Source organism: Sciurus vulgaris, assembly GCF_902686455.1.
Source record: "Sciurus vulgaris genome assembly, chromosome: 4".
Classification (NCBI taxonomy): Eukaryota; Metazoa; Chordata; class Mammalia; order Rodentia; family Sciuridae; genus Sciurus; species Sciurus vulgaris.
In genome coordinates, this window is record NC_136464.1 from 94,186,378 (window position 1) to 94,209,248 (window position 22,871).

Genomic DNA, 22,871 nt, shown 5'->3' on the forward strand with positions numbered 1-22,871 from the left:
TCCCAAGCCCTGCATCACAGTTATTGGTATGTCTATTTTGATCACTTGCCTCCCTTTTCTCCCATTTCCATGATTGCTTATCATTCACGAAATTGCCCTCAGAGACCCTGACTCCTGGCAGGAATTCAGCATGGAAACTGGATATATGTACAAATTAAATATTGAACAAAATCAGGGATAAATTACTGAGTAAAATGTGAATGAATGGATACACTTATGAATGAATAATTAGGTCTTTAAAAATCCTCTTAAGCAAGGTGTAGTGGCATCTCAGCTGTGATCCCAGTGACTCAGGAGGCTGAGGCAGGAGGATTGCAAGTTCAAAACCAGTTTCAGCAAATTAGCGAGGCCCTAAGCAATTTAGCAATACCCTGTCTCAATAAATAAAAAGGGCTGGGGTTGTGGCTCTATGGTTAAGTGTCCCTGGGTTCAATCCCCAGTACAAAAAATTTTTTTTAAATTCCCCTCAAGCAACATTCGAGATGACCACTCCTCCTTGAAATTCCTCTCTGCTTTTTCTTTTCAGCTCTAGACCACCATGCCTACGCCTGTCTTTTGTCACCACGTGATTGTTTCACAGGCTTCTGAAGCTCAAAATTTCCCAAAATAAATGCTTGGTTTCTTCTTTAGATTGTTCCACCTACTCTCTATCCTCCATCCAAGCAATAAAAGCAAAAACCTAAGCATCATCCTAGATTTTACTTGCCCCCCCCAAGTCTCTATATCCAATCTTAAAACAATTTCTGTCCTTTTTGCTTCCTAAATATCTGTGTGACTCACGTTTTTCCTCCTCTGCTCTTCACACAAAGTACAAGCTTTGACTTTCAAGGCTCTACTAGAACCACCTTCTCTGAATTCTCTCTCAGTTCTCTCCCATGCATGATAAGCTCCAGGAACCCTAGAATCCTTTTGTTAAGACTGTTGCCAAAATCTCTGCCCTTGTCCCCAGTGCCAATCTAATAACGAGAGCACAGTTTTGAGAAAAAGGAAAAAGAAGGTTTATTGCTTTGCTAGCAAAGGAGAAATAGGGGCCATGTTCTGCTGATCAGCAGGAACATGAGGCTTTTAAAGAGTTGATTTAGGGTTGGGCTGTAGCTCAGTGGCAGAGTACTTACCTAACATGTGAGGCACCACATAAAAAATAAACAAAATAAAGATATTCTATTCATCTATAACTACAAAAAAAAGTTTTTTTAAAAGTTGATTCAAAGGCTACATTGCACATGTTCTCTGGAGTTGTGATTCACTTGTTAATTTGGGAGACAGTAATTTCTGAGACCTTCTAGTACCATCTTCAGAGTCTGGATTAATTTGTTCCTATGGTGGGTGTGTGCTCAAAGACAGATAAATCTGCCTAAAATGGGGAAGAAAGGTAATCCTGTTTCCCTTGAGACTAGGGAGGGGGAAAGATTAAAGAGAAGGGAGAGAGGAAGAGAAAGAAACATATCCATTAGAAAAATAAGCTGCCATGGCAGAGTAGCATTATGCACAAAGCATAAAGTGGACCCCTATCATAAGACCTTTAAAGTCTTTGCATATGCTACCCCCTCAGGAGCATATCCATGAATTGAAGTGGTCTTTGAAGGTTTTTGAAAAAACTATAATACTTTTTGCATAGCTTTATGTTACTATTTAAAATTTTTAGCACAAACTTAAATAGTTGCAAAAATATAATTTCAGGCATATTTTAATATTGCTATGTTAAAGTAAAAAACGTATGCAACTCTTACTATATCTAGTGGAATCCGAACATACTATTTTGACTCCCAATTCTAGTACATATAAAGATTTACATAAACAACTCTTGTTTAGCATTAGTTTTTTTGTGTGTGTGTTTAATTTTTTAAAAAATTTTTATTGTAAACAAATGGGATACATGTTGTTTCTGTTTGTACATGGAGTAACAGCATATCATTTGCATATTCATACATTTACATAGAGTAATGATGTTTGATTCATTCCGTTATTTTTTTCCTTCCCCCCACCCCTCCCACCTCTCTTCCCTCTATACATTCCCTCCTTCCTCCATTCTTGCCCCCCTCCCACTCCCCATTACATGTCATCATTCGCTTGTCAGTGAGATTATTCGTCTTTTGGATTGTTGAGATTGGCTTATCTCACTTAACATGATATTCTCCAATTTCATCCATTTGCCTGCAAATGCCATAATTTTATTATTCTTTATAGCTGAGTAATATTCCATTGTATATATATATATACCACAGTTTCTTTATCCATTCATTAATTGAAGGGCATCTAGGTTGGTTCCATAGTCTGGCTATTGTGAATTGAGCAGCTATGAACATTGATGTGGCTGTATCTCTGTAGTATGCTGATTTTAAGTCCTTTGGGTATAGGCCAAGGAGTGGGATAGCTGGGTCAAATGGTAGGTCCATTCCAAATTTTCTAAGAAATCTCCACACTGCTTTCCAGAGTGGCTGCACTAATTTGCAGTCCCACCAGCAATGTATGAGTGTACCTTTTTCCCCACATCCTCTCCAACACCTATTGTTGCTTGTATTCTTGATAATCGCCATTCTAATTGGGGTGAGATGGAATCTTAGTGTAGTTTTGATTTGCATTTCTCTTATTACTAAAGATGGTGAACATTTTTTCATATGTTTGTTGATTGCTTGTACATCTTCTTCTGTGAAGTGTCTGTTCATATCCTTAGCCCATTTGTTGATTGGGTTATTTGTATTCTTGGTGTAGAGTTTTTTGAGTTCTTTATATATTCTGGAAATTAGTGCTCTATCCGAAGTATGAGTGGCAAAGATATTCTCCCACTCAGTAGGCTCTCTCTTCACATTACTGATAGTTTCCTTGGCTGGAGAAAGCTATTTAGTTTGAATCTGTCCCAGTTATTGATTCTTGCTTTTATTTCTTGTCCTATCGGAGTCCTGTTGAGGAAGTCTGATCCTAAGCCAACAAGATGAAGATTTGGACCTACTTTTTCTTCTATAAGATGCAGGGTCTCTGGTCTGATTTCAAGGTCCTTGATCCATTGTGAGTTGAGTTTTGTGCAGGGTGATAGATAGGGGTTTAGTTTCATTCTGTTGCATATGGATTTCCAGTTTTCCCAGCACCATTTGTTGAAGAGGCTATCTTTTCTCCATTGCATATTTTTGGCCCCTTTGTCTAGTATGAGAAAATTGTATTTATTTGGGTTTGTGTCCATGTCCTCTATTCAGTACCATTGATCTATGTTTCTATTTTGGTGCCAATACCATGCTGTTTTTGTTACTATTGCTTTGTAGTATAGTTGAAGTTCTGGTATTGCGATACCCTCTGTTTCATTCTTCCTGCTGAGGATTGCTTTAGCTATTCTGGGTTTCTTATTCTTCCAGATGAATGTCATGATTGCTTGCTCTGTTTCTGTAAGGTACGTCATGGGGATTTTAATTGGAATTGCATTGAATTTGTATAGCACTTTTGGTAGTATGGCCATTTTGACAATATTAATTCTGCCTATCCAAGAACATGGGAGATCTTTCCATCTTCTAAGGTCTTCCTTAATTTCTTTCTTCAGTGTTTTGTAATTTTCATTGTAGAGATCTTTTACCTCTTTGGTTAGATTAATGCCCAAGTATTTTACTTTTTTTGAGGCTATTGCAAATGGAGTTGTTTTCCTCATTTCCCTTTCAGCTGTTTTGTAGCTTGCGTATAAAAATGCTTTAGATTTATGTGTGTTGATTTTATAGCCTGCTATTTTGCTGAATTCATTGATGAGGTCTAGAAGTTTTCTGGAGGAGGTTTTTGGATCCTCTAAATATAGAATCATGTCATCCGCAAATAGTGACAGCTTAAGTTCCTCTTTTCCTATTCGTATCCCTTTAATTTCTTTAGTCTGCCTAATTGCTCTGGCTAGAGTTTTGAGGACAATGTTGAATAGAAGTGGGGAAAGAGGACATCCCTGTCTTGTTCCCATTTTTAAAGGGAATGGTTTCAGTTTTTCTCCATTAAGAATGATGTTGGCCATGGGCTTAGCATAAATAGCCTTTACAATGTTCAGGTATGTTCCTACTATCCCTATTTTTTCTAGTGTTTTGAGCATGAAGGGGTGTTGTATTTTGTCAAACGCTTTTTCTGTGTCAATTGAAATAACCATGTGATTCTTATCCTTAAGTCTATTGACATGATGGATTATGTTTATTGATTTACGAATGTTGAACCATCCTTGCATTCCAGGAATGAACCCCACTTGATCGTGGTGCACAATTTTCTTAATATGTTTTTGGATACGGTTTGCCAATATTTTGTTAAGGATCTTTGCATCTATATTCATCAAGGATATTGTTCTAAAATTTCCTTTCCTTGATGTGTCTTTTCCTGGTTTGGGTGTGAGGGTGATATTAGCTTCATAGAATGAGTTTAGTAGGGTACCCTCCTTTTCTATTTCCTGAAATACTCTGAGAAGTATTGGAATGAGTTCTTCTTTGAAGGTTGTAGAACTTGACTGAGAATCCGTCTGGTCCTGGGCTTTTCTTGGATGGTAGATTTTTAATGGCTTCTTCTATTTCATTGCTTGATACTGATCTATTTAAATAGTGTATGTCCTCCTGGTTCAGTTTGGGAGGAGCATACGTCTCTAGAAATTTGTCAATGTCTTCGGTACTTTCTATTTTGTTGGAATACATACAGATTTTGAAAGTAGCTTCTCATTATGTTCTGTATTTCAGTGGTGTCTGTCGTGATATTTCCTTTTGCATCATGTATTTTAGTAATTTGAGTCTTCTCTCTCCTTCTCTTTGTTAGTGTGGCTAAGGGTTTGTCTATTCTGTTTACTTTCTCAAAGAACCAACTTTTTGTTTTGTCAATTTTTTGAATAGTTTGTTTTGTTTCAATTTCATCTATGATTTTAATTATTTCCTGTCTTCTACTACTTTTGCTGTTATTCTGTTCTTCTTTTTCTAGGGCTTTGAGCTGTAATGTTAGGTCATTTAGTTGTTGACTTTTCATTCTTTTCTGGAATGTGCTCCATGCAATGAATTTTCCTCTTAGTACCACTTTCAGAGTGTCCCAGAGATTTTCATATGTTGTATCATTGTTCTCATTGATCTCTAAGAATTTTTTAATCTCCTCCCTGATGTCTTTTGTTATCCATGTTTCATTCAAAAGCATATTATTTAGTCTCCAAGTGTTGGAGTAATTTCCCTTTTTTATTTTGTCACTGATTTCTACTCTTAAGTTCATTATGATCTGATAGAACACAAGGCAGTATCTCTATTTTTTTGCATTTCCTAAGGGCTGCTTTGTGGCATAACACATGGTCTATTTTCGAGAAGGTTCCATGTGCTGCTGAGAAGAAAGTATATCCACTCGTTGATGGATGGAATATTCTATATATGTCTATTAAGTCTAGGTTATTGATTGTGTTATTGAGTTCTATGGTTTCTTTGGTTGGATTTTGTTTGGAAGATCTATCTAGTGGTGACAGTGGTGCGTTAAAGTCACCCAGAATTATTGTGTTGTGGTCTATGTGATTCTTGAAATTGAGAAGGATTTGTTTGATGTACAGGGATGCACCATTATTTGGGGCATAAATATTTACTATCGTTATGTCTTCCTGATTTATGGTTCCCTTAAGCAGTATGAAATGTCCTTCTTTATCCCTTCTGACTAACTTTGGCTTGAAGTCCACTTTATCTGATAATAAGGATGGAAACCCCCGCTTTTTTACTGAGTCCATGTGCGTGGTAGGTTTTTTCCCATCCTTTCACCTTTAGTCTGTGGATGTCTTTTTCTATGAGATGAGTGTTTTGCAGGCAGCATATTGTTGGGTCTTTCTTTTTAATCCATTCTGCCAGTCTATGTCTTTTGATTGATGAGTTTAGGCCATTAACGTTCAGGGTTATTGTTGAGAAATGATTTGTATTCCCAGTCATTTGGCTTATTTTTGGTTTTTAAGTTGGCTTGGTTTCTCTTTTGAGTGGTTTTTCTCTAAGGTCTGATTTTTCAGCTGAAAGCATTAGTTTATTCCAGTCTTTTTTTTTTCAGTAGTTTATATCTTTATTTTTTAAAATTTATTCTTTATTTTTATTTTTACAGACTGCATTTTGATCCATTGTACACAAATGGGGTATGACTTTTCATTTCTATGGTTGTAAACAATGTGTATTCACACCATAATCATACATGTACATAGGGTAATACTGTCTGTCTCAGTCTACTATCTTTCCTTCCCCCACCTGCTCCTGCCCCATTTTCCTCTACACCATCTGAAGTTCCTCCATTCTTTCCTTGCCCTCCTCCACTGCTGCCTTCCAGTCTTTTTTACCCCTCAATCTCTATTTCCTTACCCTTTCACCCATAGAACTTAACTTCATATATTTTATTCCTGAAAGACTTTTATTGACTACCTGTCAAGTGTTTATTCAAACACTTTCTGTGTCTCCTTATATTAGTACATGTTCCTCATGTTTATTGAGTACTTGCTGTCTGGTTGGCTGTTTTCCAACACTTTCTATGTGTTAACTCATATAATCCTCCCAACTTCCTAGAGTTAAGGTCTGGGCTGCCTGACTCAAAGGTCAATATTTGTAAGAGGAAGGTTGGTAGGAAGAAATCAGGCTTGCTAATCTTTTTGCCCCCCACTCTTACTGGGGATTGAACTCAGAGTTTCCACAGTGCTACATCCCCAGCTGTCTTTATTTTTATCTGGAGACAGGGTCTTGCTAAATTGCTGAGTCTAGTCTCAAAATTGCAATCCTCTTGCCTCAGCTGCCCAAATTATTGGAATTACACATGTAACAGTGATCCACTTTATGCTTTGAATATAGCCCTTGCTGCTTTACCACTGCAACATATCTTTTTATCTTTAGTTGTAGATGGACATAATACCTTTATTTAATTAATTAATTTATTTTTATGTATTGATGAGGATCAAACCTAGTGCCTCTTGTGTGCAAGGCAAGCACTCCAGCATTGAGGCCCAGCCCCACAACTTATTTTTAAAATCGATGTCTCTCTTCCTGGCTCCCTGTTCCTCCCTAACCTGTCCCCCTCCCTAATCTCAGGGGAAATAGGATTACCTTTCTTCTCCATACTAGACAGATTTAATCTATCCTTGAGCACTAACTTACCATAGGAATGAAGTAATCCAGCCTTTGGGAATCTCAGAAAGATCTCAGAAATGACTGTCTCCTAAATTAACAAGTGAATTACAACTCCAGACAGAGAACATGTGGAATGTAGCCTTTGAATCACCTCTTTAAAAGCCCCCTGTTCCTGCTAATGGGCATAATCACACAACCTTTGGGACAGGAGTCCCCTGTGTTTCTCCTTTCTAGCAAAGCAATACATTTCCTTTTTCCTTTTTCTCAAAACTGTGTCCTTGTATTGGATTGGCATCATCAGGGACAAGGACTGAGCTTTCAACACACACAAAACTGGTAATCTTGAGAATAGAGGATCTCTCTCCTCAAAGCTCCATCTTAGGGGTTTAGGGGCATGAAGGACTTTGATAGGGAAAGGAGGAGCAGGGCAGAAAGGCTGTGTGTAGGGGGTGGCGGGGGCCTTTCTCATCCAGGGTATGTATTCTTTTTTTGGGGGGGAGCATGAAATGGACCTCAACTTCCTGTGACTTGTACCTGTAGTTCTTTCTAGACAGAACTAAAGGCTGAGAAGAGGTGTTACAAAGGTTATCAGATGTTCTGTACATCTAATGAAATATTATTTAGCAGTTAACACCTTAGCCATTTAGGTGGGGCTTCTCTTTAGAATTTAGAATGGTGAGCAAAAGGGAGGGAACCTCCAAGGATAAGGGAGAGGCAGGGCAAGGCAAAAGTAACTGCCACAGACAACTTTCAAAACAGCTGGTCTGTTTTACAACCACCTTGGAGGGAGGCCTCATCACTCCAATTTGAGGATGAGAAAATGAGTTGCAGGGAGTTTAGGTGATGTGCCTGTCTCCAAAGAAACCAACATTTATATACAACTAGTTGCACATGTAATTTACTTTTAATGTGATATAAAAGCAATTTTATTGAGATGTGATTCTCTAACCATACATTTGACTCATTTAAAATGTACAGTTCACCCGGGTGGTAGTGTGTACCTGTAGTCCAAGCTACTTGAGATGTTGAGGCAAGTGGGTCCCTTGAGGATAGGAAGCTAGGCCTGCCTGGACAACATAGGAAGACCCTATCTGGAAAATAAATAAATATTCAGTAAAAATAGAGTTGCTGTGTAAACTTAGAAATAAATAAAAAATGAAAGGGTATGATTCAGTGGTATTTTTTAGTTGTCAATGGACCTTTATTTTACTTATTTATATGTGGTGCTGAGAATCAAGCCCAGTGACTCACACATGCTAGGCAAGTGCTGTACCACTAAGCTGAAACCCCAGCCCTAATTTTTTAGTGGTGCTAGGGATTGAACCCAGAGCCTTGTGCATGCCAGGCAAGCACTCTACCAACTGAGCTATCTCCCCAGCCCCCAGATTTATCTTTTCTTGAGTACACACCCACCGTAGGGATGAAGTAATTCAGACTCTGGGGATGGTACCAGAAGATTTCAGAAATGACTGTCTCCCAAATTAACAAGCGAATTACAACTCCAACAGAGAACATGTGGAATGTAGCCTTTGAATCACCTCTTTAAAATCCCTCTGTTCCTGCTGATGGGCAGGATCTCAGTCTCGGGGACAGGAGTCCCCCTGTGTTTCTCCTTTGCTAGCAAAGCCATAAACCTTCTTTTTCCTTTTTCTCAAACTGTTTCCTCGTTATTGGATTGGCATTGGGGACAAGGACTGAGGTTTTGGCAACAATAACGTTCAATATTGTGACAGGCTGACAGATTTGGCTTATGGAAATGTTACAGGCCAGGCTATATGGGCAATGACTAAACAGACTCCATTTTGCGCTGAGACTCCATGTTATACAGGAAATTCTTCTCCCATGGGAGCATCCCACCTTTATACCCATCATCAGTTACTTAGCATGTTTAGTAATACAAAATGACAAAATGACAATTCTTATATGATGAAAAATTGTTCTTTTTTTGATTCCTATTTCTCCTAAACAATGTGTCATGTGAACAATGATGTCAACAATGATTGTTTGGATGTTAGTAACCATTCTTTAGTTTGTCCTAGTGGGTTGTTTTGACCCACTTCCCCCTCTGCTGATTTCAAATCTCATGATGTTAGTTTGTAATTTTGAATCATAGCAACAGACACTTATGATTGATGTACTGATTTATGGTATAAGAACCCCTGCAACCTTATGGTCGTTGCTGTTCCCCCAGTAGCTATTTTTGGGGCATTATGTGAGACAGTCAGCCAGCTGGCTTAATAAAGACTCTCAAATTTAGTCTTCTCAGTGGTGATTGTTCTGTTCTTAAGTTGCACCCCACAACAATATTTCAGGTAAGTGTACATTTTATTTTCACTAGAGTGCCAATTGTTGAAAAGTTGTTCTCATTGTTCATGTACCACGTGTACCATCTTTTTTAAAATAAATTAAAAATTTGATTTTATGATTTTTCAAGTATTTTCACTCTAATATAATTACTTAGAATGTGTATGTGTTTTTTTGTTTTCATTTTCTTTTAGGTACTGGAGTTTGAACCTAGAACCTTACACATGCTAAGCAAGCAGTGAACTATATCCCTGGCCATTTTTAAGAATTTTAAATTTTGAAACAGGGTCTTACTGAATTGCCCAGTTTGGCCTCAAATTTGCAACCCTCCTGCCTCAGCCTCCGAAGTAGACGGGATTATAGGTATGTACTAGGATGCTCAGCTACTCGTATATATTTATTGATTAATTCAACATTTGCCCTGAGGTCCACTAATGTTCCAAAAGTGTTGCAGACACTGGGAGTTTCAAAGAAGAAAATACAAAATGGCTTGAATGACTGAATAGAAAAAAGAAAGGGATGATATAACCTTTCGAGTATTGATTGAATCAGGTAGTGAACATTCAAAACCAATTGTAGATTGAGAAAATGAGAGGAAAGACTTTTTTTTTCTCTTTTTTCTTTTTTAGTGCTTGGGACGAACCCTAGGGCCTTGTATGTGCTGAGCTTGTTCTTTATCACTGAGCTACACTCCTAACCTCCTGTGGCTTACAAATATTTAAAACCCATCTTTCTATTACTGACTTAATTTTTTCTTGCTGTGATAAAATACTTGACAAGAATAACCTAGAGTGTTGTGGAAAGCTTGGTCCTTGTTCCCATGCAGATCCAATAATGAGGATGCAGTTTTGTTTTGTTTTGGTGGTGGTGCCAGGGATTGAACCCAGGACCTTGTGCATGTTAGGTAAGCACTCTACCAAGTGAGCCATATCACCAGCCCCCTAGGATGCAGTTTTGAGGAAAAGGAAGGTTTTTTGCTTTGCTAGCAAAGGAGAAACACAGGGGACTCCTGTCCCAAAGGCTGTGTGATTCTGCTCATCAGTAGGAACAGGGGGCTTTCAAAGAGGTGATTCAATGGCTACATTCCACATGCTCTCTGATGGAGCTGTAATTCACTTGTTAATTTGGGAGACAGTCATTTCTGAGATCTTCTAGTACCATCCTCAGAGTCTGGATTAATTCATTCCTATGGTGGATGTGTACTCAAGGACTGATAAAATCTTCCTAAAGTGAGGGAAGAAAGGTAATCTTGTTTTCCCTGAGATTAGGGAAGGAGAGAGATTAGGGAGGAGCAGGGAGAGAGGAAGAGAAAGAAACATATCTATTAAAAAAATAAGCTGCAGTGGCAGAGCAGCAAGGGCTATATTCCAAGCATAAAGTGGACCCCTGTTACAAGAGGAGGAAAAGTGATTTCATGGTTTCAGTTGTTCAATGTGTGGTTGGTGAACTTTATTCCTCTGGGCTAAGATGAGGCAGAACATTTTGGCAGAAGCATGAGGCAGAGGAGAGGAGAACTGCTCTGCTCAGGGCAGTCAGGAAGCATAGAAAGGGAAAGGGGCCCACCTGTGATCCACCTCCTTTATTCATGCCCTACCTGCCTATAGTTACCACACCCAGTTACTCCATTCCAACTAGGATGGACTGATTAGGTTACAGATCTTCTGATTATTTCATCTGCATTAACATAAGAGTGTTTGGGTTGATTACAGAAACTAATAAAGTATTCTCTAAATTAAAAAAAAAAAAAAAAAAAAAAAAAAAAAGAGTGTTTGGGGACACCTCATGTCTAAAGCATAGCACTGGTTTTCCAGTGAGGAAACTTCCTCAGGGCTGGTTTATAGCTCAGAGGTAGAGCACATGCTTAGCATGCTCGAGACCCTGGGTTCCATCCCCAGCACCAAAAAACAAACAAACAAAAAACATGTATAAGCCACACTCATAAATTTCTCCATGTTATTTTTTTCCCAGTTAAACTGAGCCAAATAAGCCAAATATAAGTCACACATGTAATCCCAGATACTCAGGAGGCTGAAGCAGGAGGATGGCAAGTTCAAGGCCAGCTTTGGCAACTCAGCAAGACCCATTTCAAAACATGAAAAGGGCAGGGATGTAGCTCAGGGGTAAAGCACCCTTCAGTTCAATTCCCAGAACCTGGGGAAAAAAACCGTCAAATACATACCAAAATCTTTTTATAGGGGAAGATGTGCTGGGAAATTAAACCCAGGACCTCATGCATATACTCCTCCACTGGGCTGCAATCCCTGCCCCATACTTACACTGTAGATTAGAACATAATTATGAAAAAGCTATCTTGTTTCAGACCAGTGGCTCTCATTCCAAGAAATATCTCTCAAACTTCTTTATCTACATCTTTATCAAAATAAGTTAGTTATAATGAAAATAAATGTCTGATAAGGAGAACCACTTGCTTAAAGTTGAAAGAATGTAAACATGGTGACTCAAGACCAAAGGCAGCACAATTTGTAGAGTCTTAAACATTTCAGCTGGTTTTAGCTCTGTTTGTTAGCATAGAAGTGGGAATGAATGTCTGTAGTTTCTAGAAGCTGGTCTGTTAAATAAATTACTCATTGAAATTGTGACCACCTAAAATTTGGACTCCAGTGCAATCAGAGTTGGACAAAGTCTTCATTGTCTACACTCAGCAGTAGCTAATTTAAAAACTGCAACATTTTGCAGTCATTTGTTATTCTGCTTTACAATAAACAAAGGGACCAGTGTTATATTCTACTAAATCAGACTACAATAGAGAATAAGTTCTTTAAAGCATTGTTTACCAAACTTAAAAGACCTAATGAAAAAATTGAAATTTAGTAAACAATATGGAAAAATCCAATCATGTTAAGAAATTAGGAAGCAGTCTTAACCTTCTTTTTTTTTTTTCTGAGAAAAAGGAAAAAGAAGTTTTATTGCTTTGCTAGCAAAGGAGAAACACAGGGCACAGGGGACCCCTGAACCAGAGGCTGTGATTTTGCCCATCAGGGGAAATGGGTGTGGGAGGTGGGGGAGTGTTAAAGAGGTGATTCAAAGGCTACATTCCACATGTTCTCTGTTGGGAGTTGTAATTCACTTGTTGGAAGATAGTCATTTCTGAAATCTTATGGTGCCATCCCCAAATCTGAATTACTTCCTTTTTGTGGTGGGTGTGTGCTCAAGGACAGATAACTCTGCCTAGGCTGGGGAAGAAAGGTGATTCTATTTCCTCTGAGATTAGAGAGGAGAGATTAGGGAGTCAGAGGGAGAGAAAGAAACATGTCTTTTTAAAAAGTAAGTGTTAGTGGCAGAGCAGCAAGGGCTATATGCAAAGCATAAAGTGGACTACTGTTTTGTTTCCCCATTGTTGATTTCTGGGTTGCATTTCTATGGAAAATGGGCTACACATCTCCAAGCTGCTTCTTGCTGAGAAAGGGTGATTTGGGAGAAGTGACCTGAAGTCCTTGTTCTCTATTGGGTGGGGCATGAACAATTCAGGTTAACCTTATTTATTTATTTATTTTTATTATTATTTTTTTTTAATTTTTACAGACTGCATTTGATTCATTGTACACAAATGGGGTACGACTTTTCATTTCTATGGTTGTACACAGTGTAGATTCACACCATTCATGTAATCATAAATATACATAGGGTAATACTATCTGTTTCATTCTACTATCTTTCTGTTCCCCATTCCCTCCCACCCCATTTTCCTCTACAATATCCAAAGTTCCTTCCCTCTTTTCCTCTCTTGTTATATATAGTCATGCACTTATCAGAGAAAACATTCAGCCTTTGGTTTTTTGGGCTTGGCCTATTTCACTTAGCATGATATTTTCCACCTTCCTTCATTTACCAGAAAATGCCATAATTTTGTTCTTCTTTATGGCTGAGATATATTCCATCGTGTATATATACCACGTATATATACCACAGTTTCTTTATCCATTCATCAACCGAAGGGCATCTGGGTTGGTTCCACAATCTAGCTATTGTGAATTGAGCAGCTATGAGCATTAATGTGGCTGTATCATGTAGTATGCTGATTTTAAGTCCTTTGGGTATAAACTGAGGAGCGGGATAGCTGGGTCAAATGGTGGGTCCATTCCAAGCTTTCTGAGGAATCTCCATACTGCTTTCCAGAGTGGCTGCACCAATTTGCAACTCTACCAGCAATGTATGAGTGTGCCTCTTTCCCCACATCCACGACAACACTTATTATTGCTTGTGTTCTTGATAATAGCCATTCTAATTGGAGTTAGATGAAATCTTAGGGTGGCTTTAATTTGCATTTCTTTAATTACTAGAGATGATGAGCACTTTTTCATATATTTGTTGATCACCTGTATATCTTCTGCGAAGTGTCTGCCCATTTCCTTAGCCCATTTATTGATGTGTTTCTTTGTATTTGGGGTGTAAAGTTTTTTAAGTTCTTTATAAACTTTGGAGATGAGTGCTCTGTCTGAAGTGTGTGGAAAAGATTCTATAGGCTCTCTTTTCACATTATTGTTTCCTGTGCTGAGAAAAAGCTTTTTAGTGTGAATCTATCCCATTTATTGATTTTTGCTTTATTTGTTGCCCTATGGGTATCTTGTTAAGGAAGTCTAGTCCTAAGCCAACATGATGAAGATTCAGGCCTACTTTTTCTTCTATTTGGTGAAGGGTCTCAGGTCTAATTCCTAGATCCTTGATCCATTTTGAGTTGAGTTTGTGTCTCATACTTTGAAAAAAAAAAAAAAAATATATATATATATATATATATTTAAATAGTTATTATCATTGAGGCAGTGTCTCACTATATTGTCCAGTTGGACTTGAACTCCTCAACCCAAGTGATCCTCCTGCCTCAGCTTCTGGAGTAGCTGGGACCACAGGTGTACCCCTTTGTTTTGGTACCAGGGATTGAACCCAGGGACATTTAACCACTAAGTTATATCCCCAACCCTTTTTATGTTTTATTTTGAGATGGAATCTCCCTAAATTGCTGAGACTGGCTTTGAACTCATGAACCTCCTGCCTCAGTCTCCCAAATTACTGAGATTACAGTCGTGCATCATTGTACTCTGCCTGGGGCACCACCTCACCCAGCCAAAACATAAATTCTTGAGAGCTATTACTTGCCTCTAAACTAGTAAAATATTAATATATTAACTTCTAATGAACAACATTGGGATTTTCCATGCTGAGGATCCAAAGCCATCGTGGACACCACAGAGGAGCTGGAGAACTGGTTTTTCCTGGAGGGATGGAGGAGTTTGCCATTTTCTACCTGTTCACCAACAGCAGTCACTAGGACCTTCTACTAGGCTCTTAAGCTCGGGCAGAGGTGGGGTGTATGGGTCCTATTTTCATTTCTAACTAGTGCTCCTACCTTGGAAAAAAATTGGCATTGCTTGTAAAAGCTAATGTTGTCCAAACATGGTGTCCAATAGCAAGTGTCTCCTTCTATCTCTCAGAGTAACAGGACTGCCCCAGGAAGAGGAACGCAGATCCAGAAGTGGGAGCTGAATTAAGCACAATAGGAGTATTATCTCTAAGAAAAGAACACAAAAATTGTGAATATACCAGGTTTGTCTGAAAATTTATATTTATTTATTTTTTTATTTTTGATACCAGGGATTGAACCCAGGGGTGCTTAACCGCTAAGCCACATTCATAGTTCTTTTTTAAAATTTATTATTTTGAGAGAGGGCCTCGCTAAGTTGCTGAGGCTGGTCTTGAATTTATGATACTCCTGCCTCAGCCTCCTGAGTCTCTGGGATTAGAGGTGTGTGTTACCACACCAAGCTTCATATTTATTTAGAATGATTAAAAATTAGAAAGATAAAAGAGAGGTTGAGGGTATAGCTTAGTGGTGGGTTCCTTGTGTACCATGCCAGAGGCCCTAGGTAAAAACAACAACAACAAAAGCCTCAATAAGAACAAACCCCCAAATAAAAAATATAACAAGAAAATCTCAAAATTTAAAAAAATTAATTGCGTGTCACATTATTAATGCATAATCACCATCACTACTTCATATAGCAATTTAGAATATTAGAATAATTGATGAGAAAGAGAATGGAAGACAAATGGGTTCTCCTATATGATTGATGCACTTCTTGAAAAAAATTTTAATTGAGAGCTTAGAAAACTTGCTGAGGCTGGCTTTTTTCCTGGGCTGGGGTTGTAGCTCAGTGGTAAAGTGCTTGCCTAAGCATAGGTGAGGTCCTGGGTTCAATCCTCACACCACATAAACAAACAAATAAAATAAAGGTTAATTAAAAAAAAAAAAACAACTTGCTTCCTGGTGCAAGCCTGTCATTCCAGCGGCTTGGGAGATTCAGGAAGAAAGATTGAAAGTTCAAGGCCAGATTGGGCAATTTAGCAAGACCCTGTCTCAAAATTAAAAAAAAAAAATAAGTAAAAGGGCTGAGGATATAACTCAGTGTAGAGTGCCCCTGGGTTTAATGCCCAATAACACACACACACACACACACACACACACACAGGAAAAAATTTTCTTTCAGCCTCACCATTTATTATTGTTAATGTCTTAGAAAAGTTTTGGATGTTGTCAAATTTGTGAAACTTTCTATCAAGTGTTTTCAACATATGTGCAGCAAGATTCCAGGGAGTTTGATGTCTTCCTGCACAGTGCCTGGTTTTAAATATTCTTTGAATTGACTATACTCATTAACCACATTTCCCACCAAACTTCCAAAGGCTTTTGGAGGGGACCCCAAGTTTGCGGGGTGGGGGCAGTGTGAAGGGGTCTGAGGCTTGAAGTGGGCCTAGCCTGGGGAGGGGATCTGGTCTTGGGGAAGTCTCAGTGTGAGGTGGGGACCTTAGTGGGGAGCAGGACAGCAGTTGGAAGTCTCTGTTGCTCAGGGAGTAGCCCCAGCAGGGGTGTCTGATGTGGGCGGGGGGCTGGGACATGGAGGAGGGTGGATTGGGTTGGGGGCATGGAAGGCCTGGAATGCAGAGGTGCTGGGATATTGGGGAACTAGCTTGGGGACCAAGATATAGGGGGTAGAGCTGGGCATGGGAGAGGACTTACATGGGAGGGTGGTGGGGGCAGCTTTAAGGCTTGGGTATGGGGAAAGGGCATGGGGAGGGTCTGAAAAGAGGGGTCTGGATCTTGGGGATCCTCTAGCCACGTAAGGTAGCTGGGCATGGGAATCTGGTTAGAGGTGGAGGTCTGAACGAGGGAGGACTGGCTGGGTGTGGGGGGGTCAGGTTGTGGGGGGACATGGGGTTTAAATAAATTTCAAGAACTGTTCCCCACCCCCTTTCCATTTAAAGACTTTTTATTTATTTATTTTTGGGTACCAGGGATCAAATTCAGGGGCACTCGACCACTGAGCCACATCCCCAGCCCTATTTTGTATTTTATTTAGAGATAAGGTCTCACTGGGTTGCTTAGTGCCTCGCTTTTGCTGAGGCTGGCTTTGAACTCTCCATACTCTTGTCTCAGCCTCCCAAGCCACTGGGATTACAGGTGTTAGCCACTGTGCCCAGCTAAGACTATTTTTAATAGAAAAACCAAAACCAAACTTATCCAAACCAACCAACCAAACAAACAAAAACAATATAAATCTCCATTAACAGAAGAAATTTTTCCATTGAGCAGAGAAAGGTAATCACCATATTTTTTTGGATTAGGATCTTGCTCCACATAATTCATAGTTCACTGAACGAACTGGAGTCACACATACCTATGTGGGTAATGTAAATACCAGAGTGACTGAAAGGAGGGTGCAAAGATAGCATATAAGTAAAATTCAAGACTATTGTAGTAGTAAAAGTATACATGGAAGTATAGAGTAGACACAATTTTAAAGGTAACTGTATAATTCAGACTGGGGTTGTCTCTGCTCCACCCCATTCCCTGAAGAATCAGGTGAGGTGATGGGGTTCTCATGGGAGACTTTAGTTCTCTGGGTAACAACGGGGCTGTTCAGCTGCACTGGGTATCACCTATTCATTTAACTGTACATTAGGATACACAAGAGAATCAGGTAGGGCACTGTTAGCATAATTAAGATTATTCTAGATTGCTGTTCTCCTTGAAGAGGCAAAAGGGTGGCTATTTGGGGAAGATGGGAGGGGGAGGTCGATGGGGTTGGTACAGCCACTTTCTGAAGAGGGAATAAAGAGATTGTTCGAAGGATCAGCAGTCAGAGGCAGGGCAGCCTGTATGGAGGGATTCTCCAGAATTGGCAATCATCCATTGTTTGGGCAGTCTGTATGTGATGAGGATTGAGGGATTATTTGGAAGGGATTAGCAGCCATAAAACAGGCAGGCTGGATTCTACTGGGAGGGAGGGACCAAGAGGAAAAGGTAGGAGCTAATTGTGTGCAGAAGGGGTGAGGAGAAATTTGGAAAGTCATTGTGGCCAAATCTCCTGTCTTAAGTCTTACGCTAGACTTAAGTGCAAAATTAGATACTTCCCACCTAAGGGTTTAGAGCCCCTGTGCTCCTCTTACAGATGAGAAACTGAAGTGTCTTCTTTAAGGTCAGTCTGACTTCAAAGCCCTGTTCTTCATTCTGTTCAGTTAAATTGGTACTGTCAGTATTCCATACATATGGGGGAACACTGAGGCTACTAAATGATCAGACCAGAATTAGAATCCAGGTGATCAGGTTCCAGAATCTGGGCCTTGGCAATGGCAATGTTTGTGGAAGAAGTGGGAATGTGGCCTGAGGCAGGTGGGTGAGGTGGGGGAAGGTATGAGAATGCAGGGGAAATCTCCCAGTACAGACTGCAGGGGAGGGAGTTTGCATCTCTTAGTTTCTCCAGTCCCTCCCAGCATGTTCCAGAACCTGCTAAGTGCTAATGTGGGGCCCCAGGAGACGGCTTTTGTTTGGGATCAGGGCTATGCCAGGGATCTATGGTGATCAAACCCAGTGCCTCACATGGCAGGCAAATACTCTACCTCTGGGCTCTACTCCCAGCCCAACTTTACAGCTCCTTATGTTTCCCAGGGGGTCTAAAACTCCTGGTCTCAAGTGATTCTCCTGCCTCAGCCTCCCAAGGAACTGGGACTACTGGTGTGCACCACCATGTTGAGTAGGTGTTATTCAAAAAAGAATGCACACACACACACACACACACACATTTTTAAGACAAACATACTTTCCAGTAGAAAGAATAAGAAGGGGTACAGAGACATAACAGCTGAACTTGGGAAGCAGTAAAGCTGAATCCTACCATGCATAGAATAAATCCCAGAACAAGCCTGTTTGCACCAACAAATTCCATCACGAACTAGGAACCGAAGCTCCCAGGAATTTCTGGAATTGTGGTGGGAGAGACTAGAGTGGGAAGATTGACTGGAAGTCCACAAGAAGAACAGGGTAGAGCTCTTTTGTCTCCTCAAGTCCGAGTTGTTTCCATCTTTATTCTGCATCTTTGCAGTATCTAGGTGTCTCTCAATGCCTCCCAGTATTTGTCTCTGATATTTCCGTGATCCAGGCAAAGCCCAGAAACCCCCTGTTCTGGCCACAGCCCCACTGGACACAGTGATAGGTGAGTGCTTCTTATTCACCTGGGACCCTTTCTGTGGTCTGGTCTCTGAGGGTGGGCCTAGCCTGTGAGGGTGTGGAATCCCACCGCAGTTTTCATTTGTGGGAGATCGGCCAGTTTTACCTCCAATGGCCATAAGGGGGCGTTGAAGGATTGTCTCCGCATCATTCCTACCCTCCTAGCTGCTCCTCTTGGTGCTGGATCTTTGCACCCGGAGTAGATTTGGGTGGCTAGAAATTTGTTCAAACCTGAAGCCTATGCTCTGGCACGCTGTCTGTTTCTCTCTCTGTCTGCTGGTGATCTAACTCAGGGCCTCGCTTCTGTAGGCAAGCAACTTTAGCACTGATCTACACCCCCAAGCTCTGATGTTTTCAAAATCAGGACTAGCCTACCCATTTTCATGCCATCGTGATGGTTTATAAAGTTACTGGTGTGCTAGCTGTTCTTCTTGGGTCCCAGTTTCTTTTACTTTATCTTGGTAGAATAATCTATTTCCGGGTAGGTAAAACCAAAAGAGTGATTCCTGTACAGGTTTTAGGGAAGTTCCTGGAACACAGAGGGCTTATTATACATTCCATACCATGGCTGTCACACTCTTGCATTTCCCATCCATTCTCCCCACTGACTGTGCTGCCCACCCTCCTCCCTCACCTCCCGTGGGCACTGGCCACCACAAGCTCTGTTTTTCTGCTGGCATCTTTAACACTGGACTGAACAGGACCACTTGCAGCTTGAGCCAACTGTAGTTTTGGTGGGAAAAACATGTTTGCATAATGTCCGGGTGCCTTGACAGGTAAACTTAACTAACCATTAAGTATCTGGATGTACATTTATTGAATCACTACATACAGCTTATCTGTCAAGAAATGTGCGGGTATGAAGTGTAGCTCAGTAATAGAGCACTTACCTAGCATGTTCTAGGTCCTGGGTTCCATTCCTGGCTCCATAACAAAAACTTTAAAAAAAAGCAAAAAAAATTTTTTTTTCCTTGAGTTCTGAACCCAGACCTTTTGCATGCAAGATGAGCACTCTACCAATTGAGCTCCATCCCTGGTCCTATAGTATCTCTATATTCCCTCTCTTTTTCTATTTACATATACCCATTTAAACATCATATTTACCTAACCACATAATAATATAGGAAAGGCATAAAATTTACCAATCTGTAGAGATTTGTGTGTGTATATGTTTTCTTAGAACTGATTTTAAAAAACTGAGAATTTTTATTTTATTTGATACTGGGGATTGAAACCACTGAGTCATATCCCCAGCCCTTTTCACTTATTTATTTATTTACTTTGGTACCAGGAACTGAACCAAGGATTATTGAACTACTGAGTCATCTTTTTCATCTCCAGATTTTAAAAAGTCTTTTATTTTGAGACAGGGTCTCGCTAAGTTGCTTAGGGCCTAAGTTGCTGAGTCTGGCTTTGAACTCTAAGTTCTCCTGCCTTGGCCTCCTGAATCACTGGGATTACAGGTATGAGCCACCATGTCTGGCTAGAATTGATTTTTGTCCTATTCTATACTTTTTAAATTTGTTCTTTAATATTAATATAACTAATATACTTGTCTAACCATTCTATGCATTTTTATACAGATGCTCCTTGCCTTTTGAAGGTGTTACTTCCCTGCAAGCCTACATAAATTGAAAATGTTATAAGTGAAAAAAAATGTAGTTTATGCATCTAATCTACAAGACATCATAGCATAGCCTTGCCTACCTTAAATGTGCTCAGAACACCTAATCTAACTGTAGGTAATCTAACATAAAATCTATTTTATAATTAAGTGTTGAATATCTCATGTAATGTATTAAACACCTATATCTAAAAAACATTGACAACACACTCTACTGTAAAATACTGGTAGTCACCCTGGAAAGAGAGCAAAATTTCAAAATTCCAAGTAATTTTCCCCCTTTCTCTCTCTCTCTCTCTCTCTCTCTCTCTCTCTCTCTCTCTCTCTCTCTCTCTCTCGTCTCGGTAGTACTGTGGATGGAACCCAGAGACACTTTACCTTCATCTATTTTTATCTTGAGACAGGGGCTCACTAAGTTGCCTAGTTTGGCCTTGAATTTGTGATTCTACTGCCTCAGACTCTTTAAGTTGCTGGAATTATAGGCATACACCATGTGCTGGGTTCCAAGTCTGGTTTCTACTGAATATAAATCACTTTTGTACCATCATAAAGCAAAAAAGTCATTCCAAACCAGTGCAAGTTGAGGACCATCTGTATACTTATTACTGAACCACTCTACATTTTTTTTTTTTTTTTTTAGCTGTGCTGGGGACTGAACCCAGGGCCTTGTGCTTGCGAGGCAAGTACTCTACCAACTGAGCTATATCATACCCAGCCCTACCACTCCATATTTTTATGTGTAGGAAGATAGGTATTGCTAGAGTTTGCCCTCTTTAACTCATGTTAAAATTTAATCCTCATTATGAGACATTACTATAAGAGATGGGACCTTTAAGAGGTTATTAGGGCTCTGATCTAATGAGCAGATTAGATTATTCAGGTGATTAATGGATTAATGGTAATCTTGAGAGTGGGTCTGCTGTAAAAGTAAGTTGGACTTGACCTCCCCCACATTCCCCATATCTTACCCTGTGCTGTTTCTGGACTCTGCCAACAAGATGTAGCCCCTTGACCTTGGACTGGAAACATGAACCAAAACAAATCTCTTTCCCTTATAATTTACCCATTCTGTGGTATTTTATTAACAATAGAAAGTAGACCTTTAAGACAAATATGTAATACATTTCTTGCATAGATAGCATGTATGGGTCCCTCAATGGTACAAAAAATGTTTTAAACATACATGCTTTATGTCACTGACATGTTCACATCTTGCCCATGCGCTTTGTGATGACCTTGTGCTCATGCATGGGTTGCTGCTTTTGTGCTGTATTGCTGATGCATTTTGCTCTTGAGCTGCAAAGTGGCCATGATGAGCAGTCATCAGCTGGTAGAACCTGGTTGCTAGTATGATTCTGACTTGTGGTCAGAGAGTACCAGCTTGGGGGCAGTGATTGTAAGCCTCAGTTTTCTCATTTGTAAAATGGGCCTAAGAGTTAGGCTAATGATCTTTATTCAATGCCCAGGGGTTAGTGTCCATTTTGGCAGACTCTAGGTTTCAAATGCTTCTGTGAATAAGCTTGTGACTTTAAAATTTATTAGTTTAAAAAACATTTGGACTGGGGATGTAACTCGGTGGTAGAGCACTAAACATGTACATCCCCAGCACCACAACCAAACAACCAAAACAAAACCATTTTTTTTTTTTTTTTTGTACCAGGGATTACACCTTGGGTTCCCAGGGTCTTGCTAAGTGGCTTAGGGCCTCACTATGTTGCTGAGGCTGGCTTTGAATTCCTGCTCCTCCTGCCTCAGCCTCCTGAGCCACTGGGATTACAGGTGTGAGCCACCACACCCTGCAAACACACAAACAAACAAACAAACAAACAAACAAAAACTTTTAATCAAAGTAACATATACATATAGAAAAGTCTATGAAGTGTCTGGCTTGATGAGATTTTTACAAAATGAGCATACCTTGGAACCAGCATCCAGGTCAAGAAATAGACCATTAACAGGTCCAGAGACCACTCTGCATGAGGAGCCACACTCTGAACTTGTAACCACAAGTTCATTCTTCTGGTCTTTGAACTTCATATAAATGGAAGCACACAGGATGTACTGTTTTAGGCATTTCTTCCATGCAGTTGAGGTTATTTTATTCTCATTATTGTACAGTACTACATTGATATATATACTTTCAATTTGGTCTCTCTGTTGCTGCTGATGGACATTTAGATAGTTTCTGGATATGGGTCTTAAGATTAATGGAGCTGGACGGGTAGGTTGGTGCATGTGCACATGTAATCGCAGCTACCTAGGAGGCTGAGGCAGGAGGATTGTGAGTTCAAAGGCAGCCTCAGCAAATTAGCAATTTTACTTGCTCAGCCCTAAGCAACTTAGCAAGACCCTGTCTGAAAATAAAAAA

General features: G+C 39.8%; 1 protein-coding gene across 3 annotated transcripts in view; it reads left to right on the forward strand.

The window, feature by feature from the left end:
* HNRNPF (heterogeneous nuclear ribonucleoprotein F) overlaps nucleotides 1–22,871 on the forward strand; it is a 118,574-nt gene that overhangs the window by 46,176 nt on the left and 49,527 nt on the right. For 2 of the 3 annotated variants that reach the window (XR_013763445.1, XR_013763446.1), the window contains exons 5-6: nucleotides 20,250–20,342; nucleotides 20,463–20,617. The exons of the other annotated variant lie outside the window; for it this stretch is intronic. The gene's annotated coding sequence lies outside the window, so the exon portion shown is untranslated. The remainder of the gene's footprint in view (nucleotides 1–20,249; nucleotides 20,343–20,462; nucleotides 20,618–22,871) is intronic. 3 annotated transcript variants of the gene reach the window in all.